Source organism: Camelus dromedarius, chromosome 3 (assembly GCF_036321535.1).
Source record: "Camelus dromedarius isolate mCamDro1 chromosome 3, mCamDro1.pat, whole genome shotgun sequence".
NCBI classification, from domain to species: domain Eukaryota; kingdom Metazoa; phylum Chordata; class Mammalia; order Artiodactyla; family Camelidae; genus Camelus; species Camelus dromedarius.
Window position 1 is genome coordinate 22,966,662 of NC_087438.1, and position 23,513 is coordinate 22,990,174.

Consider the following 23,513-nt stretch of genomic DNA (forward strand, 5'->3'; position numbering starts at 1 on the left):
CCAAAAGCCTGACAAAGTTCGTAATAAAAATGGCTTGATTTTTAACTCAAACATATTATCTGATTTTTTTCTAAGAATAAAGGATAGATTTCAGACCAAATGCTTCAACTGGGGCCATGAAGTGACAACTTCAGTGACCACGTCCCCGCTCTGCATTACCACTGTCAGTTATTAGAAGTAGTCTGGTAGAGGGGAGAAAGGGAACACGGCAGAGCCAAGAGCTTGTGAGGAAAACTTAGGGTTATACAGAAAACAGTTTTTACTCACAGCAGTAAATCACAGTGAAAAATGCTTAAGAGTCAGAACATGAGTTCAACTCCAAAGATATTCATCAAGTAGGAAGCGGTCATCTTCATGGTGAAACAATGCCAAGATAAATGCGGTCACGTGAGAAGTTAGGACGTTTAAAGTTATCACTGTGGTTGTGGAAGAGCATGTTCACATTCTTTAAAATACACATATAAGACATATAGGGGTAAAGGCGCCTGATGTGTGTCACTTACTCTCAAATGGTTCAAAAAATAATTTTATCTGTCTATACAGGTAGAGAGGGAGAGAGGGAGAAAAAAGAGAGGGAAACATGAAATTGATCAAGTAAATGGGGCCATTTGTTAACAATGGGTGACATTCCTGCAGCTTTTCTGAATGTTTGAAATGATTTCCACATCCAAAGGCGAAAAAGTGTATAAATACATGCATGTGCGCACACACACACAGAGGGAAATGACTCACGGAGGCTGCTGCCTAAGCTCCCTTGCTCCACTGTCCTTCCTCCCCATCCCCAACCACCTTAAGAATGTCTTTGTCATCTTTCAAATGACCAAGCTCCTCCTGCTTCCTTTGAGGTATTAAAGAATATCAGCCTTCCTTTGTCACTCTATTCCTTTCTCTGAAGGTCAGGACTCATGACTTCAAAGAAGACAAATCTGGAGGACAGAGGCCATCTCTCTGAGACCACAGAAATCAGCTGCCGAATGTGCTGTTTGTCAAAGCTTTGCTGGGGGATCAGGCCCCTAAGTGCCCACATCCCCAAATTCCCAGGGTTCTGCTGTCAGCCTTCCTTGCCTCACCCTGGCGTCCCTGCTAGTGGCCTTAAGGGTGGAAGTGGCCCTTCTGCCTCCTCTTTTTAAGTGGCTGCTTTGAATGCCGTGTGATGAGTCCTCTTGCATGTTTTCCCACAGGGAATATCTGTGTCAGATTTTAACTTCTCAGGGGTCGGTTTCCCAGTATATAGATGTTCAAATTATAGTTGTTAATTGACTCATGGAAATGCTTTTAAGGAGGCTGAGGAGCTATAAATATATTTACACCAAGTGTCATGTCATGTTTGAAAATCAAACAGTTCAATGCAAAAAGGGAAGCCGTGGCATGAAGGCAGCGTGGAAGAGTCAGGCGGGGCTCGGCCGGACTGCGGGGCCGCCCACACTTCAATGTGCATACAGTCTGCTGCGGGTGTTAGCAAGATTCCAACTGATAGTTTGAGTCCGGCCTGAGCTTCTGTGTTTCTGATCAGCTCCCAAGTGAGGCTGGTTTGTGGCCTCCCTAATAAGGTGGCATTTGCGCAGAGACCTGTGGGCATATGGGAAAATCAAACATGTATTCTGTTCTGAATTCTGTGTAGGATCAGAGGATCTAAGGAAGATCCCACTGCCAATGGAGAGGTGGACATTTAAACTGAGAATTCCAACAAAATGAGGTGTTATAATCAGGCCACACTAATTACGTGCCAGGTAGTCACAGTCAGTCTCAATAAATATTTGCTGAATGAATGAATAAATGAATGAATGTTAGAAACAGTGAATAAAATAGGTGTCCAGAGGAAGGAGGGAAGTATTTTTGAGTAGAATAGTAGTCTGCAGACTTAGCTCTGCCTACCCTGGGGGTTCAAGTCCCTTTCATGGGCAGCTGTGATAACCAGGACGGTGCTGAGCAGAAGTGGAGAAGGTAGATCCTGTGGGGCTCTGGGCCCTCTACCTGCATTTCAGCAACATTTTACCTGCTTCGCCTGCTGAGTGCTCGTAAAAGATCACGTCTGGGCAAAGAGAACTGCAACTTGTAATTATTTGAGAAGCCCTGGGCTGGGAGTGCGGGAATGCTTTCTCAGAGTTCTGACGGAGGATGGACTTGGAAGGAGAAACCAGGTGCTGGGAAAGAGAACGGTCTCGTGCTAAAATGCAGAGTGGGAGGCCACCCGCATTACTAATTTTACCCTTTTAAACACAGAAGAACCTAAAAAGAGCAAGGTTTCAGGAAGAGTGGAAGCAGGAAAAGGTTAAAGTGTACTTTGTTTACTAGTCTAAAACCTCACAAAACCAACTCCCGGCCACAATTCAGGGTTAGAAGAGCTTGGGTGAGTTTAAGATCATCTTGCTTTCCTGCCATAAAACATTAACACATCTCCTAGGGTTCCAGAGAATGAAATTATCAAAGGCCTTTAAACATTCTTTACGTAACCCTTCATCTTAAAGGAAAATGGATCGATTTACAAAACAGGGAAAAGGGGCCAAAAGGGAAGTTGAATGTGAACAGTGTTAGTATATAAATTCTGAGAAACCTGGAACGAATTCATTATCCAAGCAACCACAGTTTAGCCCTTCAGTTTTACTTTACCAGTGCATTTTTTTTTTCAAGATTCTGTGAAATATCTTTTTCTTCTAATGTCTGTAAGAGAGAAGATGCCACAAACCTCTTCACAGTCATTAGTGATACTTGAGTCAACTGTGCTCATGTCATTGGTCTGCTTTTTAGATAAATATCCAACCATGTTTGGATCAGATCCTTTGGCTAAATGTAGACTTCCAGAAGTCAGAACAGAATCATATCTTCTGCCTGCCTAATTTCTTATTAAATCAGAAGAATTAGGCAGGATGAATATTAACCAACACTAATCAGTGATCTAATTCCAGAGAGTACAAAGCCACGTGGCAGGCGGGATATACACGTGTCCTCATGAACAAGACGGTGCCAACTGCCCAGGATGGAATGGCCCTTTGAACTCTGAGGTATGTATGCTCCCTTAGTTAGGATGAAGATTAACTATTTAGTGATCAACTCAAATCTGCTACAGATGTGAAAATTTTCTCCTGTAAAGAGAACACATCTACACACAAACACAGCTTGTGTTAACTTAGCATGGTATTACCCAAGATCAATGAATATTTGGTCAAAATAAGAAAAAGAAAGTCACTTTTGCTACCAATGAAACATGTACCTTCATTTTCCCAGTGCGTTCTGGTCACTCTTACCTAAGTTGGATGGTAGGACCTTGCATGACATTCATTCCTGGAACTCATGTCCATTCTTGGCTATTCCAGCCTTGTTTTCTCTTTGCCTGCAAAAACAGAGTTGACAATAGAGTTCTAGATAACCATGGAAATAGTGAGTATATAAAACAAGACACAATTAAAACCACTAGCCCCATGGACAACCCTAACAAAGTTTAGGTTTATATATTACAGCAGTCTGTTATAGTGGCCTTGAAATATTGTGGAGAAAAACCACAGAGAAAGTAATTTCAATGGAGGAACATTTGTTCATAAAGAGAGTTTAGGGAGAATCATGATGGTTGGATGGTGATAAATGGGATTTAAAGATTAATCCAGTTGAAGTCATTTGCTTTAGAGAGAAGAAAATTGTGGGTGCAGGATTATTAAGGGGCTTCACAAGATCACAAAGTCTGATGGAGACTAGGCAAGAACTAGAAACCAGTGTGTCTCTGAGACCCAGGTTTTTGTATGTTCTACTACAGTGTCCATTTGAAATCCTTTCTCTATAGCTTAATTGAGAATTCCCCAAGTGGAAGTATTCAAAATACTATTTTTCTAATTTGTAGGCCATGATGCAATATATTTGCCTGATGAACAGACTATTCTTGTGATCATTCTCCCAGGACCACTTGAAATCCTGACCTATTCTCTTGGATGCAATTTGAACGCATTTCTGTGTTTGTCTTAAGTTTTAGGAACACATAGATAAAGGCTTATTTGCAAGCGATGTGTCCAAAGCACCTGTGATATAGTTAGAGAATCTCTTAGTTTAATTAGAAAAACCTCCAAGTGAGAGCCCAACACAGTTATGCAGCTCTGTCTTTATCTTTTGGTGTTTCTGCTCACCCAGTAAACGACTCCAGAGTTATCACTGTCCAGCTATGTGACTTTGCCTAAGTCAGCAGACCTCTCTAGGCTTTTTTTTTCCCTTCCCATCTGTAAAATCAGGGACTACACAGAGTAACAGAATGGGGAAATTTATATAGGCTTTGGGGCTATACAAGTTTGAGAATGATAGAAACTGACCTATGGGTTTGTGGCTACAATCTGCATAATTTAGGATAGGTATTGTCTAATCCAACCATCTTTATGACTGCCTTAAAAAACTGGAGTAGTTCTCCCTTCTCATCCCTGCATGCTCCATCCATAGGCTACATTCCATTATAGTCCCAATTCCTTTCCTTTTTCCCTTGCTCACAGATTGCCACATCCTTGTTAAGGCAATGCATTACAAAGGAATGGTCCTTGGAGGCTTTGTTCCAACAGACCCAGTACTGGGCAGCCAAGTGTCCCTCATCTCTTCCTTTACCTCCTGGAGTTCCTCCTATTTTAGGGAGACAAGCTGAATGCTGCCCACAGGGTGAGGCAGAAAGAGCACCAGTGCCACCACCTGGATGCAGGGAGAATGAGGCACCACACAGAGGAGAAAGGTCGCTACATGTCCAAGGGTGAGCAAGCTATCTCACTTGATTCTTTGCCCTTTTCTTATAATTTCCTTATAATTTTTTGATCTTTCTATTTTTCTTCCCTTCTTTTCACCTTTCCTATACATTTGTGTTAATGCGTCCTCAGTTTCACCTACTACCCCTGGTTTAGGAAAAGGTCCTGAGCATGGTGAGGAGGGGACCAGAATGAGGCCACTCTTCCCTTGGAGAACTCATCCAGCAGGCTCTATGCCTAGACGCAGGTTTATATGTTCTGCTGAATATAGAGGAACAGTCTCCTTGTGAAGCTCTTCTTGCTGCCTGAGGTTCAGTTAAGCTCTATCAGATCACTAGCCCTGAAATTAAGGGGACAGATTCAGCAATATTCATGTTCTGTGAGGAAAGACAATGAGCAGCTCAGTCCTCGCCTGTCTTGTGACGTGAGTTATGTAACGCTCCATGATACAAGGTTCTATCCTTCGTGATACGGTGCTACAGATGAACCAGGGCTTTAGGGCATTGACTACAGATGTGCTTTAGAGTGAAAAATAGGGAGAAAGATGAAAAAAGAAGAAACAAAATTCACCAAACAAACAAAAAACCCAACCTTCTTAAGTGGGCCTTCTTGGCTTTCTTAGAGACTTTCCTCTAGATAGTTCAAGTAGTTATTCAAGTCATAACAGATCAGCTACCAGGAGTCAGGCACTGGTCTCAGCACCAGTTTAGGAGCAAAAGACAAGGAACCAACTTAATTTTCTAAATCTAGGTTAGTTTTTATTTAGCAGTTTAGATAATCATTTCTGATGCTGAATATTCATTTTTAGTAATCCTTTTTAGGATCCCAAGGGTGCCCTGGAGATAACTCAGAGGGGGAGGGTGGAGCAGTTTGAAGCCGGGGTAGGGGCGGACGGGGGTGGGGTGGGGTGGTAGAGTCTTGTCAATTAGAAGAGCTTTACTACTACCAGCTTTCTACATTGATATTTTGAGATACATTTGTTTTTGAGAAAATTTTTCTAAGTGTTTTTAAAGATTAAGTATAGAAAATTATGCGGTTAGACTCAATCCTAGGAAGGACTGATCTGTTCACTGAAAGTTGTGTGATTGGTCTGACGCTTCAAGCTTTGGCAAACAATGGTGATCCATTTTTAGCATCAGTCAATGGTCAACATATATGAGTCTTGAACTCCCTAAATGTTTTAAGTGGTTTATAGGGATGTTTTGTTTTTGTTTTTATTTTCTCAGTTAAAAAAAAAAATTCCAGATTGGATTAAGGGTTAATTTCTGTCAGGCTTAAGGTATTTAGATGGAATTTAGTTGTCTCTTTTCTGGAGAAATTATAGTAAAATCTGAAATTTAGTACTCTATTCCTCATAGTTCAAAACTCAAAGATTAAAAAAATGAATAAGTGAGCTCTAAATATTTCCATTTTGATTTAGACTCTCTCTTCTGAACCCTTCATAACACTTACTAAAATGTTGGGTACTTAGTAGATGTTCAATAAATACTACTAGGCTGAGCTGAACATTTTAGATTCTAAAATTGAAGAATGCTGAACTGAAGATTTCAGAAATAATACTACATAAACCAACCATGTCCACCTTCATAAACCCGTTTAAAGTGTTCCTGATTGTGGGAGGGAGATGGTAGAATTATGGGAGATCTATTCCTCCCTCCTTCCATGACTCACCCTTCCTTCCTTCCTCCCTCCCTCCCTCCCTTCCTCCCTCCCTCCCTCCCTTCCTTCCTTCCTTCCTGCCATCTTTTTTCTCTGTTATTCCATCATGATCAGAAAACCAGTGAGCTTTTGGAGAATAAAATCAGGAAGGGAAGACTTATTTTACTATGTATAAAACTGTATTATAAAGCTCTAATACCTGTCAATGTGATATTGTCAGAAGAGATAAACAGATCATTTGAACAGAAGAGAGAGCTACAGAAGAGACCCGCATAGACTTAATTTATGCCAAAGATAGCAATGCAGAGCACTGAGGAAAGCATAGTCTTTTCACTAATGGTGCTGAGACGACTGAACGTTCCTATAGAAAAGAAAGAAATCTGATCCTGTACCACACCATACACAAAAACCAATGTAGGTGAACTGTAGTCCTAAATGTGAAAAGCAAAACACTAAAGATTTTAGAAATTAATATCTGAATATTTTCACTGCATCCAAGTAGGAAGAGATTTCTTAAATAGAATGCAAAAAACACTAATCATCAAGGGAAAAACTGATAAATTTGGCTACATTAAAATTCAACTTTTCTGCTTACCAAAAAGCATTATTAAGTGCATGAAAAGACTGGCAAAGACTGGCAAAGATCATCATATACGATTGATGAATATCATTCCAGGGTATATAAAGAACAGTGGAAACATGGCGGAAAAGTAGGTGAAAGATTTGAGCAGGCACATCACAAGAGGAAAGCCAAACAGCCAATAAACATATGAAAAGTTGTTCCAGGTAAATGCAAATCAAAGCTCTCACACAAATCAGACTGGCAAAAATTTAAAACCCTAACAATACCCCATTTGGTGAGGATGTAGATCAATGGAAAATCTCACATACAATCAGTGAGGGGGCAAACTGATACAACCAATTTGGAAAACTTTAAGCATTGTCTACTTAAGATGAAGATACACATGCATGATGATCCTAGGAGCAGAACTGCCTGATCATAAAGTATATGCATCTTCAGCAGAAATGGATATATATGTACACCAGGACGCATGAAAAAAGAAGCCCAGCCACTAGTCCTAATAGCCCTAATTCAGGATTGACAATGTTTTATTTCTTGATCTGGTTGGTGGTTATACATGTGTCTGTTATACAATAACTTATTAAGCTGTACATTTATGCTTTATCCATATTTATGTATCTATATTATTTTTCACAAGATCAAAAAATAAAATGAATCACTAAAAAATGGTAATAGTTCCAGCATCCGGTTTATATTGGTCTTTATAAGCACAAAGATAAAAAAATACCTTGTCAAATGTCCTGCTTAAGTCTTGATACATTATATTTGTACACATTACCCTCGTCTTCTTAGTTTTATCAAAAATGGAAATGTTTCCTCAACATGAGTTGCTCTTGATGAACCGTACGTAAAATAGGTCCACACGAGGCAGCATATTATAACATAAAGAACATGGGAAAGGGAGTCAAAATGCTGCTACCTCACTTCTGGTTAGCTCAGTAACCTTGGTAAATCAATTGGCTACCTCCTTCTTTAAAAAGGGAACTTGAAGCAGATGATCACTTTATATCTTTTCTGGCTCTACACTTTTTGAGATTCAGTAATTCCATGAATAAAAATCTCTAGAATATCTTGAATTTTTGCTCTAAAAGGCCTCTGTGATATTCAAGTAATAACCAACATATATAATACAAAGAGGCATCACAGAGCATGCAATTCCAAATTATATTCAGTGATAATTAGTTTTAAAAAACTAGAAAATTTATGGCTCACACATCTAAAATCTTTAAGCAAAATTTGTTGAACAGTGTCAATGTGTAATTCATGCTGGTGTTAAAAGGTGGCTTACAAACCCAAACCTAGTCTACAGAACTAGTCTAAAAGGCATTCTGCTTTTGATTGAGAGTTCGTCAGTACAGTTATTTCCAGAAGGCAAGTCGTAGGCACTGAGGTCTATCCACCTACCTCTCGAGTCTTGATTCCTGGAAATATTTTCTAATGGTCATTGTTCATTCAATCTATAAGTGCTTCTTTGATTCCTTGTACGTGTTGGCACCTGTAGAGAATTTAAAGATGGAGGAAATATTATCCTTGCCCTCAAGTTGCTCACAATCTGACTATGATTTTGGACAAACATTTCTAATTTTGATTCACATGGAACTTGAAAAAATGCTGTTGACACTGACTTATTAATTGATATAACAGGAAAATCATTATCATCTGAAAGTGGATAGAATTATTTGACCAACTCAAAAATAAAGGAGCAATAATTATCAAGCACATCCTGCATTAGACAGTGGTTTTCACAGTGTCAGAAAATTCTTATGCTATAACATTATGTTTAAAAAGGTGAATAAAAATTGAGTATGCAGCATGTCTCAACTATGGGACACTACAAAAGAAAAGTACATTTAAATGTGAATAGTGCTTATCTCTGGGATTACATTTATTTACAACAAGGTTATATATCAGAAAAAGATATACATTTGTTACCAATAAGGTAGTTAGTGTAAGACTTTTCAAAAATAGAATAAACAACAACAACAACAATGAAACCATCAAACCAAGTCTGTATTTATTTTACTTGGAATTAATCCTGTTGAGCTGTAACCCCGAAGAACAGAAATACACAGCACTTAGAATTAGAGGGCCATACTAGAGTTTATCTTTAAAAATCTGCAGCAGAGAGACTGTAATATCAGAGAATAGAAGGAAAGGAAACATGACCCTATGACTGGGAAAGGATTTTGCTGAAAACAAACTGCCAATTTTTCCAGTAATAATATTGTTTTGCCTGATAATCACACTGTGTCTGCCAATGGCATTGTTCTCCAGTGACAGTGAGAGATAAAAAGGAGACAGATATGTGACATACAGTAATGTGGGGAAACATTTTCCCTTGCAACAGGAAGAACAGAGAATCTTAATCGTAACTCCCTGAGTCTTGAGAGTATTCATGCCTCTGCACAGTAACAGAGTTTAAATCTCATTTAATTTTAATTTTTATGGGTGTTTTGATTAGTCTTATTTATTTTACATTTTTACTGACATTTAATTCATATACAACAAAACACACAGTTCTTGGGTATTTGGTTTGATAAATTTTGACGACTGTAATATGACATAGAACAAGAACATTTCCTTGTGTCCCCTTTCCCATCAGTTCCCCTGACCCTCTCCTCAATCACTTTCTGATTGCTCTCATCAGAAATTAGTTTTGCCTGCTTTTGGATTTCTTAAAAATGGAATCAGGCACTGGATACAGAATAACAGAGCTTTGACTGGAAATCTAGTTTGAATTCTTGCTCAAACAGGAATCCCAGATGTTGTCAAACTCTTCATATAAACACTTAAATATCTCACTACAACAGCAACTAAAATGAGCTTAAAGCTGCTTGTTTACTTCTGCTCAGTTTTCCTAGATGAAAACTTCTGACCCTCAAGGCTTCATACTTTAAGGATGGTGAAAACTGACCATGAAATCAGAAGACTTGGGTTCCATTCCTATGAATTCTGCTAAACTAGTTTTATGGTCTTGCTTGAGTTATTTGCTTCATCTCTGCTTTCTTTAGTTCTTTATTCTTTAAAATGAGCATAACCCTAGTAGTCCCTTTGTACATAGAGGGGTGAAGAATTTCTTTCAAGGCTCCTTTCCCTCTAAACATGTAGGAGTGGTGGTGAGCATGTTTGGTCTGAGCGCACTTCTGCATCGGCCCACACTTCCCCCTGCACTGCCATGGTCATCTGACTCATTAACAGTTCCCCCTCAGATCACTGTTCCACTTTCTACTGGTCAACTACTGCACCTCATAAGCAGCTTTGCGAGGACACTGCCTCAGCCCTGTACCATTTCAGCCCAAGTGTGAACCCAGTCCCCTTTAATTCTCCAAAGAATAACCAAGACAAGACTACTGAAGGCCTGGAGATAACAAAAGTTCAGCATAGATTATCTTAGAAACAGAACAGGTCCAGATTCTGTGGGGAATGAAACTGTTATAATTGTGGGGCTCTTTGTAAGAAAAATAACACAAAAGTATTTTACTTTGCAAGTTTTAAAACATGACCATGCATATACATTGCTAAAGTTCCTCCCAAGACCTCTGAAGGGGCCCTGCAAACTGAGGAACCCTGACGATTAAGTTACATTGGCTTCATGGTGAGTCCTTTGCTTATAATTGCTCCCACAAGTATCCATGTCCAAAATCTGATTATTTGCATAGCTCTTGTCAAACTTCCATGAAATGTGAAGCTGGCTCAGCTCCTATCAATGGGCATACTAGAGAATCATCTCCACAGGCTTTCTTTTCTGTCCCAGGATGAATCATAACAGGGAGGTTCACTTCCTTCAAGGAAATGCCAATCCCCACGTCCAAGGTGCAGCCTGGCCCCCTTGTCACGGACTTGGCAATCACGGTAGTTCACGGTGTATACACTGAAGCCTGAAGCCTGTGGTGTTAAAGCCGTCAGTGACATCAGGTTTGAGAAATCATTGGTTTAGCCAGTGCACTTCACGCTCAGGCCTCAAGCATTTCATAGTCTGTTGTTCAGGGTGCCGTGAAAGAGAAGGTCAGCCTTGCTTGCTCCTCTTGACCATCCACCAATTGCCCCTTTCCGGTGAGCCAGCGTTAGGCAAGGATATAGACACATCTTCCAAGAACAAATAATACTTTTCAGCAAAGGGAAACTTAAAACAAAATTTAAAAATTGTCTAAATCTTTGGTGCTGTGGTCTTGTTTATAGACTTATTTTACATTATAAAAAGAAATTCTTAACATTTCAATCTAACAGGCTTTCCATCTCTGTCCATGTGGTACTGCCTTATTATCTGCTTGACAAAAACAGTCTCTCCCAGAACAAAAAGAAGACCTTCCCTAAAGATAAAATCCATTTTCTCCTGAAATGCACTGGCTGTTTTAAATGGCCTAAAAAAAAAATTCTCTGATTTCAAAAGATCTAAGTTGCAGTCCTCCCAGGGCACCCTCACACTTGGTATAACAACACATTACCTACTTAAGCCACTGAGATTTAATACACAGCATAAGAAATATGGTCAGTATTGTAGTAACATTGTATGGGGACAGGTGGTTACTAGACTTGTGGTGATCATTTCATAATGGATGCAAATGTCAAGTCACTATGCAGTACACCTGAAACTAACATAATATTGTATTTCAGCTATATTCCAGTTAAAAAAAACTTGGTGGTTTCAGACAAATACGTAAAGCAAGAATTTTTAAGATGTAAATATTTTCAAGGTAAATATTATCTCTTGAAAAAGCACAATTGAGTACATCTAGATAACACTTGGAATAGTTTCTGAAAAAAGTTGGGTATAGAAAAGGCCTTTAGAACCATGATTAGTCTGTAATTCTGGCATTAGTCCCCATCCCTCCTAGAGCATTATAAGGGGGTGTCACTATATTTACCGTCTGCCCATAGCATGCAGAGCAGAGCTCAGCAATTTAAAGACATGCTTCTTGTTGTGTAACAGGCTTTTCTTTAATTTATTGCTTAGTTCAAGGTCTCTCAAACCTCAGTCTTTTGTAAACTACCTTCAATATATTTGCCATATTCTAAGCATACCTTATACATGAAATGTTTTTCTTTAAGTTGACTCTTTCCTTAAAAAACTTAAATAGATAATTTTGGCTTCATTTTAAGCAATAAATCCATGAAATCTTGGGTTTGATGTGCTGTTTTTCTATTTTTCCTAATACATATTAAATAAGTGAACAATTTATTAGAATTTTTTTCTAAAGCTCAACCATGTGGCATATAAAGTAACTATCAATACTATCATTAGTTGAGGGACCACAATATAGGCAAAACTGAACCAATTAATTTATGAGGAGGTAGTAGTAGACTTTGAATTACCTATAAAGGTAATTGGAGTCTCCACCCTAACTGACAAAACAAAGAAAAATAAAAGAATCAGCAACTATCATGGAAAATTTCTAATATACTTCTCTCCTAATTGATAGCATACACAGCAAAACTCAGTGGAGTAACAGAAATTTGAACAACACACTATAAAAAACTTAATTTTATGGGCATATATGAAAAACATGCATCCACAAATGCAGAAAATGCATCTTTTCAAAGCCCACATGGAACATTTTCAAAAACTTTTGACCAGGTACTAGGCTCAAATAATTCTTAACTAATTTCAAAGGATAGAAGTCATATGCAGCATGTTCCTTGATACAGAGCAATTAAGTAAGAAATCAATGAGCAAAGTATATAAGCATGTTTTTTTGAGGCCCTATTAAAAATGTTGAAACATTCTAAAGGATCTGAAGAGATGGTTTAAACAGAAGAGAACAAGGTTTCTCCCTAGAAATCACCGATACTCAGCTGGTATCCACTGCTGTTTTTGCCCGACACCTACTCTGATAGTTCACTGTATTCTTCCTGACTGCCCAGTGTCCACACTCTTAATAGTGCCCCATCTTTACAAACCAACAAGGGGGAAAATCCTTTAGCTATGGTAGAAAGGTGGGTGAAAAAAGCTGCTTTGCACAACTTGTGCTTGGAATGATCCTATTGTGTAAAATAAAGGAGTTTATATGTTCCAACAAATAATAGTTAATATTTATTTAACTGTACAAAGTAGGTATCATTGAATCTTTAAAATAACCTTGTGAAGCAGGCATTATAAATTATTCCCATTTTACAAATGAGGAAATTGAAGCTCAGAGAGGCTTAGGAACTTGGCCAAGGTTATATAGTTAGGAAATAATGGAGTTGGCAGTCAGACTATACAGGCTCATGAATATTTACTATTAATTTTTGTTACTGCTTGGCAAGACAAGAAAGTGGACAGTGTTTAGCACTGATGAGTTGATTGGGGTAGCTGGGGATGGGTTTAGGACAGCGTGGAGGAAGTAATGTTCTCTTTTCCCTCTGTCGTTCTTGTGTCCTTTTTGATTATTTAAACCTTATTTTTCAGGGAGTATGTTGCAATTTTTTTTGGAGAAAAGTTAAAAAGAGAGAGAGGTAACTCAGCTTAGCTGCAACAGTCTGTCCTTGTGTTAGTCTCTAGCACAGAGAAGATGATCAGGAAGAAGCTTGGCCCCGTGATAGCTCTGCTCAGGAATACTGGTGTGGCTTTGTGAAAACAAAGCCCCCATGCATCTTAGAAATGCTTTGTATTTCTTTAGCACCTAATCTGAGTTGCCCCAAAGGCGTAATAAGTAACTCTTTTATCCTCAAAGCACCCTGTGCGTTCCCTGGTGTGGTCTGGGAGGGTGTGGGGTTGAGTGGCGATAGCCCAACATTAGCTCTTACCCACACTCAGGGATTCCAGCCCCTGGAGGGAAATCACTTAAAGTCTGTGTGCCTCCCATCACCATCAACTAAAGGCATCATCATCGTCATAATAATAATTTCCAGCCTCAAAGGGATACTATTAATTAGCCTAAATTTTAAAAGCACTTGAGAATGCCAGATGCTAAGTACTGAATGAATGGGAAGTTTTACCCAAATCTGGCTGGGAGTTCTGAGGAGGGAGGGGGTTAGGGGACACGCAGCTAGTCACACGAGGAAGGTAAGAGCAGAAAGGAGAACAGAATGGTCACTGTCCTGTGCTGAGCGCCCGCCTTTAACCACATTGGACCACGTTCCCTGCCTCGAGTAATTAGAAATTACTTCAGCACATAAACAGGCACTTTATAATGTTTTCTTTTTACAACGGACAGCACGCATCTCCTTTCCACCTGAGAGGGGAACCAGTTTGGCTTCCCACTGTCCCCGCCTCCTTATAGCCCAGCCCCGTATGTACCCACAGAGGAAGCAGTAGTCACACGGGAACATCTGCTCCGAACGTGGCCCCCTTCCAGTGGCTCTGGCTCAAAAGGAGCTGGTAAAATGGCCTCCTTCAACATAAATCACTGCCGCCTTCGGATGGCCTTGAGCTCTCAGCCTCCAGTCACAGTGCCCTCCCCCTCTTCTCTTTCCCCTTCTCCCATCAACATGTTTAAGAAAGTTCTTTATAGAAAGTCTCAGTATTGACGTGGACACTCTTGCTTAGAACACCCTTACCATATAGCACTCCATCCTGCGGTGAGTGATAACAACTCTGTTTGTGTTTAATTAGCTCTTGGTTTATGGGGCAGTTTGTGTTGAGGGCGTGGCTGTTTTAGTTGGTTATGCAGCTGACAGAAATATATGTGTATTGATGTGGGTCCTCTGTATATGCCCACTCAGTGCTCTAGTCTGAAAGGTCAACAGTCCCTTGTGATGCTACCAACAGAGGCAAATTGTTGGAAATTTTATGCTTTGATTTCACTGCATACAAGTGGAATTATAATGCTTGTTGTCAGCCTCTAAATTAACTGGCTGGGCAGATGTCCATGTTGCTTATCAGGAGGCAGAACTTCTAGATGAACCACTGCTGCTGCTCTGTTTCCTAGAACTGGAGGAGAGTGCGGCTGGGGAGACTACTCCCCAGGCAGCTGGCTCCATGCCCTGACCCTGAGTGTCATCTGCTTATTTCTTGAATGTTTATTTCTCTTATTTTTAAAACCATGTCCTTCATAGCATCCATGTTATGACTTATATTCATGAAAATGTCAAAAATAGAAGCATGATTATAAAGCAGTGGATTATTTTTTTAAAATAAACATTACAGAATGTACTCATCTAAATGCGTGTTGTCCCTTTCAAAGTAATCACCTCTGAAAGTTGTACACATATTCCCAAAATGGTAATATTATGTAACACATTTGAGAAATTCTTCTCTGGAATTACCTGAGGTAAAATTAATATGTAAAAACAAAATAAGATAAACATTTTCTTAACTTAAAAGTAATATATATTCATGTGAAAGCTTTGATTTTTGTCTTGTTTTGTATTGTTTTTTGAATTTTCACAGTTAACATATATTTCTTTCCAGTCTTTTTTTTTTTTTTTTGAGTTTCGGCCTAATGAATAGACTCAAAGTTAATGAATCTTCATTTTCTGAGGGTAATTGAGCTTTGGAATCTAATTCCACCTCACTGAATTCAGTGAATATTTATTGAGTGAACCTACATGCAAGGACCTGAGTGGAATAAAAAATTGAACAAGATGTGTTCAGACTGACTTTTTAAAGAAGCCATTAATGGTTTAGAAGCCATTGCCAAAAAGAATTACAAAAAATGTTTTGAACAATTGCAACATCATTGGAATAGGTATGTAGTCTCCCAGTGGGACACATTGAAGGGGACAGTATAAATAGTTGTGCAATTCCTGGAATGTTTAAAAGAATGCATATAGCCCACATGATATGCTGAGTCAAACTATTTGGGGTAACCAGTAGAAGCCACCACAGCTCAGAACTAGAACCAGCCTGGAAAGGTGAAAAATCGGTAAGGTGACTCTATATCCCACTTTGCCTAGGATAGTCCTGGTTTACAACTGTGGTCTTGATGTTATTAGTAACAGTGCCTCCTTTCCTGTCTGAAGAACTCTGGCTTGGAGGATGAATTAATGACCACCCTAAAAACAGAGACATTTGCTTCCCCCTAATGCCTCCTAGTCCCCAAGGACAACAGTCTAGTTAATTCAGTTAGTTAGGCCTGTTGGTCCATCTGGAACAATTAATGACCACCCTAAAAACAGAGACATTTGCTTCCCCCTAATGCCTCCTAGTCCCCAAGGACAACAGTCTAGTTAATTCAGTTAGTTAGGCCTGATGGTCCATCTGGAACAATTAATGACCACCCTAAAAACAGAGACATTTGCTTCCCCCTAATGCCTCCTAGTCCCCAAGGACAACAGTCTAGTTAATTCAGTTAGTTAGGCCTGTTGGTCCATCTGGAACAATAAATCCACTTCTTGGTCCTTCTTTTTCCTTTACCTTCATCAATTAAAACTTACACATTCTAATTTCCTTAAGAAATACAAAGGGCTAATAAACAATGAAACAACATTCAATCTCAACTTTTTATGAAAGAAAAGCAGATTTAAACAAAAGTCACCAATGATAAAGGTCAGTAAGATTGTAGTGAGATGGGTATTTCGTGAGAGGGTGAAATTTTTGAAACCCTAAAAGGCGATTCAGTCATATGTCCCATGTTATGTGGTCATTTAAGACTGGAATTTGGATCCAGACTGTCCTGAGAGGGATCCCTGGCTCCACCGCTTACCAACGGTACAACCTGGGGAGTTCGTCACCTTCTTGGTGCCCCAGTCTTCTCATTAGTAAAATGGAGATAAATATATTTGTCTAATAGGGTGGTTTAAGGATTAAATAATGTCATACCTATTACATCCAACATAGACACATAAATTCACTCTTGATGAGTAGAACGATCATTTACCAAAAAGTTATGAAACCTCATTGAAAAATAACAACATTATCTATATATTTGATTATTTAACAAATGGGGTTTGAAGGCCAGTAATAAGTCAGACAGTATTCTAGACACAAGGGGATATCAATAATGAAAAAGTCACATTTATTTCCCATGCTTTTGCTGCCTGAAGGGGAGGAAAAACATTAAACGACTAACTGTAATTAAAGTATAATGAGAAGTAAACTGGGGGACACACACAAGGGAAGACCATCTTTAGTACAAGGGTCAGAAGAGCCCCTTGCTGAAGCAACACATGGGTCTTGGATGGAAAGGTGTACCGAAAGCCCAGATTAATAAAAAGATTTTATACCTTTATTTTAATACAGCACATTCTAGTGTGGTTAAGTAAAGTTGGATTATTGTGAAGATTCTTAATCTATACTTTCATATACACATACCGGCAAATCCTGTATGGGGAGGCAGGTAGTCTTCAGTTCAGGCTGCAGCCTGAGTTAGGCACGTGCTCATCTGATTTTCCAAATTTAAGGATTCATTCCTGATGTGGAAGCCCAGGCTCCTAGGCCTAAGCTGAGAATATGATCGCTTATATCTTCCTTCGGCAGCTGAGTGGTGAGATGTGGAATTCTAGGGTAGGCTGTGTAAGAGACATAGTCTGTTCATTTCCCAAAGCACCCTTCATTCTTGCTGTGGAACAGCTGCATTTCCAGACACTTTCAGAATTGTTCTTGACCAATCATCACACGTTCATTCTTCAAGTTGTTCTTTAATCTTATGCTTTGAGCATTTTCTTGAGGGTTATCACCAAAAAGAGTCATCTGAAACCCACTTCTCAATTTGCTGTAAGTATATTGAGGACTGGGCCCATGAATAACTCCATTTCTCTTATGTAAAGCCTTTCATATCATTCTATTTAGAATTCAATGCTAAAAATAGTTTTACTTCTTTTTTTTAGACACTGATAGACGTCTTTCTCCCTGACGAGAACTATGGCCCCAGCTGCCAGGAGGTTCACAATGAAGTGTGAGGCAGAGTCACAGCAACCACGCTGACCCTTGTGGCTGGCACATTTGCATTCTCCCTTGCCTTTGGCCCTGGTTTTCTATATTGTAAATTTATCATGTATCTTGTTAAAAGCCATGTCAATCCTTTGTTAAAAAAAGGATGGGTATAAGTAAACAAACTAAATATATAATACACGGTCATCACAAATCAGTACATATAAACATAGGCTAAGTATATTCTTGGGCAGTTTTCATTACATTAAAAAACTGGTAAGGCATAAATCAGTGACTGAGAAAATGAAACTCAATAATCTTTGGTATAGGTGCGGGAAAGAGAGATGTCAGAAACCTATTACATCTGCCAGTTTGTGCCCCAAATCAGGAGGCCCAACAACAGGTTGCATCGGGGTGCCCCAGGAGGATGCGGATCTCCACCCATGTCTTTGGACTTCACTGTCCTAGAAGGAGATGGGAAAGGTCCAAAACGGAGGTAGACTGAACAAGCAGTTCTCATTTCTGTATACAATGTGTTCTCAGAGCTCATCGTTTAAAAATAGACCTCTGTAATGCAGAATCCTTACAGCATGCTGAATCTTGACTCCGCATGTCCTGTGCCTTTCATCTGTTTAGACGCTAGTTAGAAATGAACACCCTAAGGGTATGGGAAGCACAGAGATATTTATTAGGTTTTATTGACAAAGCAGAGGCATAGTGAATTATGGAGTGGGGACGATTTAAACTTTCAGGATTAAGGATCACTTGAAGATTGTCTAGGAATTTGTGGAAGGAAGAAGCGAAGGAAGGAAATCACATTTGTTAAACACTTACCATGTTCCAGGCCCTGTGCTAAGTGCTTTTACATATACCTTCCACTTAATTATCCATGACAGTTTTTTTTTTCAAAGATAGGCAGTGGTGTTCACATACTTTCTTGTTAAGAAACAAGAAACTCTACCTCCCTCTGCCCCACTTTTTTTTTGCTGTCACAGTGCCATTTGCTTTATTGGAAAATAACAGAAATTTGAATCACAGATTTTAAGCACTTATAATTTAACTTCGCTTAATATTTTACAATAAATTTAAGAAATTAACACTTCTCAATGTTAATTCATAGAGAGGCTCTAGTGAGGAAAATATTGACAGCTTGGTTTTTTTCAAAAAGCCCTTCAATCAATCTTAGAGATATTGGCTTGATATTGGCTTTAGCAGCTCAAGTTCTGGGGAATGGGTACAATTTGAAAATGTGAGAAATAAAACAAGAACAAAGATTGGATCCACTGGGACCATCTTTCATCAAAGATTAAACTGGCTTATAGTCTGAAACTTGCAATCACATTAAGTCACATATTCATGTCAGCTACTCTTCCTTTTTCTTGTCCCTTTATTATAAAATCTCCACCTCCTTTTATCTATTTATCTATGCATCCATCTATATCATGAATAATGAAATAATGTTTCTCTCCTCCTGAAATTTACTAGGTAGAAAATCTTTATCAAGGAGAAAAGAATTTTATACCTCTCTCACTCAAATTTCAAGTATCATTTTATAGCTGTCTGTTTATAAAGATGTGAAAATTTGTTGAGAGTGTATGCCACATAAGTAGACTTTGTATAGTCATAGAAACACATGACTTATAAGACCTTAGGAAAAGATGGGAGCATAAATAAATTCTTGCTCAAACTCTTGATTCTTTATGGGTAAAGGAATGGAAGCTAAGAGGGCAGAAAAACCATTAAAAGCAATAGCCCTGGGATTCCAGGGTTTCTTTCAACATACCATAGTCAAGGATATTATTTTGAGGGTCAGTTTGGCAAAAATCCTACAAACACCAGTGCTTTTACTTGTTTTCTAAGTTGCACAGTATTGTAGAGCTAGAAATAATTTCTGAGTTCATCCCAGTCCAAACCTTTCATTTAGAGATAAGGACATTAAGCCTTAGAGAGATAAAATGTCCAAAGTCACATAGCTAATGAGTGGCAGAGTTGGAACCAGAATCCAGGTCTCTTAACTTCTAGGCAAAATCCTTTTCCATTCCACCAAGGGGGTACATTAGCTCCATTAACTAGGGAGACTAATGAAGCTGTTTCCAAGCCCAAAATACTGTTGTGTAAAGAATTTAAAAGTGTTACTTCAACAACATGAATATATCACCAAAGCCTGCAACAGTTAGGGATTAGCAAGGCTAATTTTACTTATAATTTATCAGTCCAGAATTAGAGGCTCTGTTTGGATGTGTAGCTCAGCATTAGCACCAGGCTTTCTGCTTTATACCAGGTTACACTGGGGCAGGTTAGATCACAAGGTCAAATAACCTTCCTTAAAGTTATGTGTTATGTCATCAGCTCAAACAAATCAGAACTCAAGGTCCTCTTGGTAAAGTCCAACCCTAGACAAAATGATAAAGCAGAAGGTGTTTTATTTTCAGTATCTCTTATTTTTCCTGCTCTGTATCTTCCCTTTCCTTCCATTATTTTAGCATGCCAGTGCTGGGATGCATGGAACATGGATATATGTAAGAAAGGAAAACCAGGAACTGAGGGTCTAAGTTGGGTGTTGGTAGCAGGTCAACAGTAAGAGGTCAAGACATACACATGAGTTCATAGCCAGTTTAAAACCTGAGTCAGAGACTATCTAGGTATCCAGACAAACAGATGGGAAAGGGATAGGTGAAAATATCCAGGGAGATACTTAGGAAGCAAAAAACCCAATAAGAACCAAACAAGCAAAACAAGGTGAACTGGGATAAACAAAAAGCATCAAGAGGCTCTTGAAAGTGGTAAGAACCATTGCTCGAGACTCAGAAGCCATTACAAGCTTTCTGTTAGGACACGAAGAGGGCCTGCTGGTGGTTAACTTGGAATTTATAGGTAGAAGCAGGTAATGAGCACTCTTGGCTGAGGTAGGGCGTATGTAGTGGGGTAGAAGGTAGGTCCAGACACAAGACACCCAGTGTCCTCACATTCTTTCATTCACTGAACACGTATTTCCCAAGTGCTTACTATGTGCCAGGTACAGTGCTAGGTTCTTGACATGTCGTGACTAATGTAATGAAGATCTTGACCTCCTGAGGCTTCCTTACTAGTACATACAGTAGATGATAAATGAACAAATGTATAATGTGAAATCCAGTATTCATATGTGCTTTGATGTAAAGGGAAAGAAAGTAGTGGTGATGGTGATGGCACTAGTCTAGATTAGATGATCAGGGAAGGCTTCTCTGAGGTGTCATCTGAGTGGACACCAGAGTGAAGTGAGTAGAAGCCCCTCTCAAGGGTCTTTCACCAGATACCTAGTGCTCCTAGTACAGCTCCCAGCTCCTCTGTACATCACACATCTCCAGCCTGTTGACTACTAGTTATTACATCTGTTGGAAAGCCTTGCTCTCTGATCTCTCTAGGATGATGAACAGCTAAACTGACTAACTCTTCCATTTTTTGATGGTACCTTCCAAACTATCCACTTAGATAGTGGTAGGTGATTTCTGGTACTTCTCTCTATAGATCATGATCATAATTATTCCATAAAGGGAGCAGGTAATGGGTAAGTCAAAACAGGGGTTGAAAGGTCTAAAGAGTTTGCTGGGATAAAACAAATCAGAGGGAGGCTAAGTTTCTGACTTTAGTATTGCTCCCTCAACTGACACTGCTCAGAAAAGAGAAAAAGAACTGTATCACTCAAGGTCTTACCAGAAAAAACAGAAATTACTTCAAGTATCTACAACAAGGAGCCTAATGTATGGGAGCAGTTACACAAGAGATGGAGAAGTGGAGAGCCAAACCCAGTCACACAGCCATCATCCCTGAGTTGACCCAAAGGTTAGCCATAATCATCCCTTGTCTGGAAGGAGGTAGTATTAACCGTGCCTAAAGGGCTGAGATCACCTGACCAGAGCTGGAATCATGGTGGGCTTATCTGCTAGAAGGTGAAACCATAAAGGAAATGCAGTTGCTGCCAGAGAAATGACCCAAGGCAGGGGCTGGGGAAGGGGAAGTAACCCTCAGATTCTCCCTGTACCCCTATGAAAGTCACCTAACTTTCATAGTGCTTTCCATGGGTCCACCAAGCCAGTGATATGGAAGCCAGAGAAGACAGCCTGCAGGAGTTACCTCTTCTGCAATACAGAGGAGTAGAGCAGGGGAAGGGTGAGGAATAGATCGGGGGGCTGGTGGGCTCAGGACTGTTTGCAGAGCTGTAAAAATGTTCTTAAATGTTTCTAAGTACGTACCATAGGCCAGGTGCTGTGTTAGGATCTCTCACAAACATATTCTCATTTAATTATCACAAAAGCTTTCTTTGAAGGTAGAAATGATTATTACCCTTTTAAAGATGAAAAAGTTCAGGACCAGAGGGTTTGTGTTATTTGTTTGTGGTCAGACACTAAGTATGGTGAAGTCAGGATTTAAATCCACTTGTCCCTAATTATTAGCCTCTTGCTCTTTCCATCATACTCTTGACCCCGTAGGAGATTGGTGGTTGAGGGGAGGAGGCATATCTCCTTCCTAACTACCCACTTCTCCTTTTTACCTCTCCCATAGTACCCAGGTCAATTCTGAGCAACACAGGCAGAATCTCTGTACTCCATTCTAAGACGAGGGTACATGAAAATATAATATTTTATTCAAGTTGAATCTCATTTCAGATATAATTATTGAGGTTGGAAAAATGACCACGTTGAAAAAATCTCTCTTGAGTAGATTGAAATACTAAATGCTTTCCTTTTCTGTACTGCAAAAGTGAGCATAGATGCCAACGTCCACGTTTTCCGAGACCAAGACTGATTTTTAAGGTGCTAGTGGGAGTGGTGGTGTTTGCTCCAGTCAATGAGGTAAGAGACTAAAAGAGTAAAGGTGGGGCTTTTCCTCCCCAGATCTCAGGTGGAGCTTCTAGGTTGACAGCAAAATCCTCCTTTCATTTATAAATGGACTGTTTGCTCTGGAAGCATGTGAGAGGATAAATATGGGATTCCACAGAAGCCACAATGTTATTTTTGCAGTGTCTTTTCTCATTATAACTTCAGTTCAAGTCTCTTCTTTTTGCCCCCAACCTCTGTTATTTTGGGGGCAGGTTTTTTCTCATATGTGGATGTGTGCACACGTATGATTGTGTGTACGAACACAAACACAGAGCTACAAATTCTAATTAAGAATCCAAAATGCAAAAGTAGATCCTCTGAATAATCTTTACCTGACATAAATATGTTTACAGCATTACTTTTCTGAATTTTTCTCCCTAGGTAAGATTATCCCCAAATGTGGTTCAACTGTGGTCAAATTCTATCTTGGAAAATATGGAACTCTAAAGAACACACAAATTAAATAATGATTATGTGACGTTAGCTAAATATATTCTTAATTATTTTAAAAGACATTTGATAGCAAGTGTGATTTTGGTATTTTTGAGGCATACTAATTTTTTTTCCCTAAGAGACACCAGAATATAATGAATATCTGGGTAAAGAAGCTCCTCCATAGTTTAAGGCTAAATTCTACCCTAACAAGCCATGTTTCAGGTACTCTTCAGTGGTAGGGAGAATAATGCCACCTCCCCTCAACCCTCCTCCACCCCTCCCTGCCAAAGATGTCTATATCCTAATCCCTGCAACCAGTGAATATGTTGGGTCGCATGGCAAGGGGGAATTAAAATTGCAGACGGATTTAAGATTGTTAATAGGCTGACCTTAAAATAGGAAGATAATTTTAGATTATCCAGGTGAGTCCACTGTAATTACAAAGGCCCTTACATGTGGACGAGGAAGGCAGAAGTTTCAGTGTCAAAATGACGCGATGTGGAAAGGACTCAGCTGCCATACCAGCTTTGAAGACAGAA

General features: G+C 39.3%; 1 long non-coding RNA gene across 3 annotated transcripts in view; it reads right to left on the reverse strand.

Moving 5' to 3' along the window:
• The window catches only part of LOC116150225 (uncharacterized), a 450,186-nt gene that overhangs the window by 107,086 nt on the left and 319,587 nt on the right, over positions 1 to 23,513 (reverse strand). For all 3 annotated transcript variants that reach the window (XR_010378073.1, XR_010378074.1, XR_004133939.2), the window contains 2 exons: positions 8,353 to 8,443; positions 3,246 to 3,331 (listed from right to left, as the gene is read on the reverse strand). This is a non-coding gene — a long non-coding RNA (uncharacterized LOC116150225). The remainder of the gene's footprint in view (positions 1 to 3,245; positions 3,332 to 8,352; positions 8,444 to 23,513) is intronic.